The sequence below is a fragment of the Pituophis catenifer genome, unplaced genomic scaffold (genome assembly GCF_029215685.1).
Source record: "Pituophis catenifer annectens isolate HBS135680 unplaced genomic scaffold, rPitCat1.0.hap2 SCAF_3, whole genome shotgun sequence".
Lineage (NCBI taxonomy): Eukaryota > Metazoa > Chordata > Lepidosauria > Squamata > Colubridae > Pituophis > Pituophis catenifer.
The window spans coordinates 25,548,229-25,554,228 of NW_027256883.1; positions in this window are offsets into that span (position 1 = coordinate 25,548,229).

Genomic DNA, 6,000 nt, shown 5'->3' on the forward strand with positions numbered 1-6,000 from the left:
TTGGTGTTAATTAAGTGCAATTCCAAAGAAAGGAGGTAGCAAATGAGAAATGGTTGAAATATATGGATTTGTCCATGTTGCAGTCCCTGATTTGTGCTATTTTATTCAAATATTTCATTTGCTTCAAGATATGATAAAATGGTCTGTTAAACTGCAGTTCAATGACTGATTCTTACATATGTTGTGCTTGAATAGACTAGCACATTCTTAATTTATTTTCTTGACTCTGTAATAAGACAAATTGGATCAGTTCAACTCAGACATTGATCAAATTTTTATGCACTGGAAAATGTTCATAAGATATATCATTGTTAGTTACTGCTTTGGCTTATCTGCCAGCAGCCTTTTTGCAGAGTAAAAACAAATGTAAGTAAATTAAGTGCAGTGAAATGCATCATTTTGAAATGAGTGCTATACACAATTATATCTATTTGAATTGTTCAGCCAACAATAAATCCTTCTCCCAGGCTCAGTTCCTGTCACTGTAATTTTGTTATCTGCTTTAGTTATGATGGCATTTTATCTGCTTATTGGAGAATTTTGAAGGCAGTATAAACAACTAACTTTAGCTTTAACTTGAAGAGGAAGGTGAAATACTTACAGCCTTTTGGCACATTTTTATAATATTCTTAAGAGATGGGAAATATAAACACTTATTCCTGAAGATGATAGTACATCTTATCAATATTTGGTTTTAATTTGAGAGAGTGGGCTAGGGGTAGATAAGACAGGATCTGTAATAGATATCACCTGAGGATTGTCTGATGATATCTGTGGTCAGCAACCTAGGAACTCAGACCATTAATCCTCTGCTCAAAATAATACATTTTTTCCTAGCAGACAACATCTGGAGAAGGTTAGATGTCATATCTGGACAATAACTTAGGAACTTAGATGTGTGTTCCTAAGGATAGTTTTATAGGAAACATTACTCCCTTCCCTTTAGCAGATACTACATTAGGGAGATTGTGTTGTCTATCTTGTTACAAGTAGGGGATGCAACCTAAAACCAACCAACCAACCAACCAACCAATCAGAATAGAATTGTAAGGGACCTCCTGAAGTATAGCAGGAGATCCTATATCATTTCAGACAAGTGACTGTCCAGTCTTTCCTTAAAAACCTCCAGTGATGAAGCACCCACAACTTCTGAAGGCAAGTTGTTCCACCAGTTAATTGTCCTCACTGTTAGAAAATTTCTTCTTAATTCCAGGTTGCTTCTCTCCTTGAATAATTTCCATCCATTGTTTCTTGTCTTGCCTTCTGGTGCTTTGGAAAATAAATTGACCCCCTCTTTTTTGTAGCAGGTCCTCAAATACTGAAATACTGCTATCATGTCCCCCCCTTGTCCTTCTTTTCTCTAGACTGGCCAAACCCAAATCCTGCAACCGTTCTTCATATGTTTTTGTCTCCAGGCCCTTAATCATCTTAGTTGCTCTTCTCTGCACTTTTTCCAAAGGCTCAACATCTTTTTTGTAATGTGGTGACCAAAACTCGATGCAGTATTCCAGGTCTGGTCTTACTAAGGCTTTAAAAAGCAGTACTAATACTTCACCTCAGGGGTGGGTTCTACTTATCTTTACTACCGGTTTGCAATGGGGCCACACATACGTGCTTCTGCGCATGCACAGAAGCTTCCTGATGACATCGGGGTCAGTGGGCGGAGCCTCCCGCCGATTTTACTACCAGTTCTATAGAATCGGTCCGAACCGGGGGCAACCCACCACTGCTTCACCTGATTTTGATTCTATGCCTCTGTTTATACAATCAAGGATTGTGTTAGCTTTTTTGGCTGCTGCCACACACTGCCGGCTCACGTTTAAGTGATCGTCCACTAGGACTGCAAGGTCCCTCTCACAGTTACTGTTTTTGAGCCAGGTTTTACCCAATCTGTACTTGTACCTTTGGTTTTTCCTGCCTAGGTGTAAAACCTTGCTTTTCTTCACCTTTAATTTCATTTTGTTGGATAGGGCCCATTGTTCAAGTCTGTCAAGATCTTTTTGGATCCTGAGCCTGTCTTGTGAGGTCTTGGCTGTTCCTGCCAGCCTGGTGTCATCTGCAAATTTGATGAGTTCCCCTTCTATTCCCTCATCTACGTTATTTATGAAAATATTGAGGAGTACCAGGCCTAAAAGAGAACCTTGTGGTACTCCACTGCTTACTTCCCTCCATGTAGATGTAGTACCATTAAGGACTACTCATTGAGTATAATTTGTCAGCCAGTTGCCAATCCATCTGGAAATGATGTTGTCTATCCCACATTTTTCTAGCTTACCAAGAAGTAGGTTGTGGTCTATTTTGTCAAATGCCTTGCTGAAGTCTAAATATATTATGCCCACAGTATTTCGCTGGTCTACTAATTTAGTCACTTTGTCAAAGAATGAAATAAGATTGGCTTGGCATGATCTGTTTTTAATAAATCTGAACTGGCTATTAGTTATAATTTTATATGCTGCTAGATGTTCACAGATCTGTTTTTTGATTATTTTTTCTAGTATCTTCCCAGGTATTGATGTTAGGCTGATTGGCCTGTAGTTTCCTGGATTGGAAAATTGAAAAGGATCCTGAAAGAAAGCAAGGAGGAATCTCTCCCATATTATTGTCAAAAATTATCTGGGCAAGTCCATGAATTTTCAAGGAGTTGAGCTCGAGCTGCAGGAGATTTGACCTTTAAGCAATCAGAATGGGGTGCAATTTATAACATAGGCTTGGAAGATTTAGTGAATCTATATTAAGGTCTGATACTGTGTGGATAAGTGCCAGATGCAGTATGTCTGGGTTTTTAAGATGTATTTTGATTAAAAACTATTTTAGTTTTGAGTTAGCATGTTGAATGAACTCAATATGTTTGGTCATCATTCAGTCTGAAACTAGCCATGGTATGTATGGTATATGACTCTGAACAGTCTTTTGGCAACAAATTCTGAAAATTTCCAGCCAGTGTTTCAATTCAAATTCTGGGAACTGCTGTTTGGACAAATGCAGTGATTACCAGGTAGCAGGTTAACTTAAAAATCAAAGAACGGGAAAACACATTTTTAGATCACCATATGCATGAAAAACAAGCAAAGGCAGCATGTTTTGTCTAAGACTAGAAGACAAGTTGTCATTGTTTGTGTCTCAGAGAATGTCTGCAACTAAATGAGGTCAGCTGTTAATCAGTTATTAAAAGGGACAGTGGCATTTTCAAACTCCATTGCAGGAAGTTACAGATGTTTCTACAGTAATGGTAGAAGTGCAAAAAGCATTTTGTTGCTTGCATAGATTCGCACCCCCACAACTGCGAGTTTTCCTCAGCCCAAATCAATACAGAATTTTCTATAGCACTTCAACCTACACACAATTCAGATTAACACTTTTGACACTGGAGACAAGATGATACGGTAAGTAATTCATTTCTATCAGCCCACCAGTGTGGCAAGTGGGCTTACATAAGTCTAGGCATCACGCAGAACACTTCTGTGCTAAAACAGTTGCTTGACTTTGTTAATTCCAACTCCGCCCCCCTCCAAACAAAGTACAATATAAATATCCTCGACTTACAACCATTTGTTTAGTGACTGGTCAAAATTACAACAGCACTGGAAAAGTTGACTTACAACTGGTCCTCACACTTATGGTAGTTGCTGCATCCCTAGAGTCACGTCATCGAATTTCAGGTGCTTAATAACCAATATGTATTTACAATGTTTGTAGCATCCATATGATCACCATTTGTAACTTTCCCAGCCAGTTTCTGATCAGCAATGTCAATGGGGAAATCCAGATCTGCTTAACAACCATAAAACTCACTTAATTGTGGCAAAAAAAGTTATAAAATCAGGTGTGACTCACTTAACAACTTCCTTGTGAAGCTGTGGAAATTCTGGTTCCTGCAGTACAGGGTAGTCTTTGAGTTACGACCACAACTGAGCTCAAAATTTATGTTGCTAGGTGAAACATTTGTTAAGTGAATATGCCCCATTTTCATGACTTTTTTTGCCACAGTTGTTAAGTGAATCAATGTGTTTGTTAAGTTAGTAATACGGTTGTTAAGTGAATCTGGCTTCCCATTGACTTGGTTTGTCAGAAGGCCGCAGAAGTTGATCACATGACCCCAGAATAACTGCAACCATCATAAGTATGAGCAGTTGCCAAGCATCTGAATTATGATCATGTGACCATGGCGATGCTGCAATGGTTGTAAGTGTGAAAAAGATTATAAATCACTTTTTTCAGTGCTCTTGTAACTTTGAACAATCACTAAATGAACTGTTGTTAAGTGGAATAGAATAGAATGGAATGGAATGGAATGGAATGGAATGGAATAGAATAGAATATTTTTATTAGCCAAGTGTGATTGGACACACAATGAATTTGTTTTTGGTGCATATGCTCTCAGTCTACATAAGAGAAAAGATACATTCTTCAAGAATCATAAGTATAACACTTAATGATAGTCATAGGATACTAATAAGCAATCAAATCATACTTGGAAACAATAAAAACAATATAAATTGTAAAGATACAAGCAACATGGATATAGCCATAAGTGGGAAGAAGTGGAGGATTACCTGTAGTTGTAAACCGAGGAGTTCCTCTAGCTTAAACTTTCCCTTTTTACCAGTGTAATTGTTACAAGTTAATGCAATTACAGCCCTGTGTTTAATTTTTATGGTATCAAAAGGCCTGGGGAGACGCCTACATTTCAAGAGGGAATCCAATAGAACTATCCATTGGCCAAAAAAGGAACAAATGTGTAGAGCTGACTTCACTATTTTGGCTGGAGAAAACAATTGTCAACTGACCTGGAATTGTAGAGAGAAAGGCCATATTTGTTGTTTTGCATTCTGGTGTCTGTGTGCATTTCGCCTGCTGCTTGCCAGCCTCTTTGCACCTTGTATTTATTGTTTTTAATTTATTGCCTATTTTTCTAATATTAAAATTTGGCATGCTGCAATGCCAAGCCAAGCCCAAATCTCTCATGTCCTTGTTGCATCCAAGAATGCTTCTGAGGCTCACTAAGAAAACCAGCAAGTGTTTTTTTTTTCAAGTTCTTGGGCTCAAATTTAAGCAGAAGTTATACAGATACAACACAGCATGGCTGGGGGAAAAAATCTATATTACAGACTAGGAAGAAGTCACTTTAAGCAATTACTGCTCTCTGCACTTTAAATCTGGAGTTTCTTTTTCTGCTTTTCCATGGCATAATGGACATCTCACTTTCTGCTTCTCAAAATTGGTACTAGGAAGCAGAAGCAACCAAGTAGCTTTCTTGTTCTGGAAAACTGTGGCTTTCAGTGTGGGTCAGGGGTGAAATCCAGTAGGTTCTGACAGGTTCTGGAGAACTGGTAGTGGAAATTTTGAGTAGTTCGGAGAACCGGCAAATACCACCTCTGACTGGCCCCAGGAGTGGGGTGGGAATGGAGATTTTGCAATATCCTTCCCCAGGAGTGGGGTGGGAATGGAAATGTTGCAGTATCCTTCCCCTGCCATGCCCACCAAGCCGCGCTCACCAAGCCACGTTCACCAAGCCACACCCACAGAACCGGTAGTAAAAAAAATTGAATTTCACCACTGATGTGGATCCCACAATTTCAGCCCGTTTGAAAATAAGCCAGAAAAGAAGAAAGGAAAACTGAGCTGCATGAGGGCATCTTAGTAGATCCACTATTCCGAGCGGTGCCATCGATCCCAAAGTTTCCCTAGCCATGCTGAAAAGAAAAGACCCATTTTATGCTAGGTGTTTAACTTGCAGACTGTATTTTCAGAACATTTCAAGCACTGGGCTATGCCCACTTTAGCCATTGTTAAATAAGCTGTATTTCGCATGGTCCATGCAATATACAAAGCCATAAAGCACTGCTAACAAATCAGAATATTGAGATTCATAGAACACACAAAACTGTGTTTTAGCAGTAAGTGCTTTTGTGGATTCAGCTGTTGTATGAATTTGGCCTGAGTTGAGAGCTCATGAATTCATGAAAAAGGTTATTAATGGCTGTGCCCTGTGATGGCCAC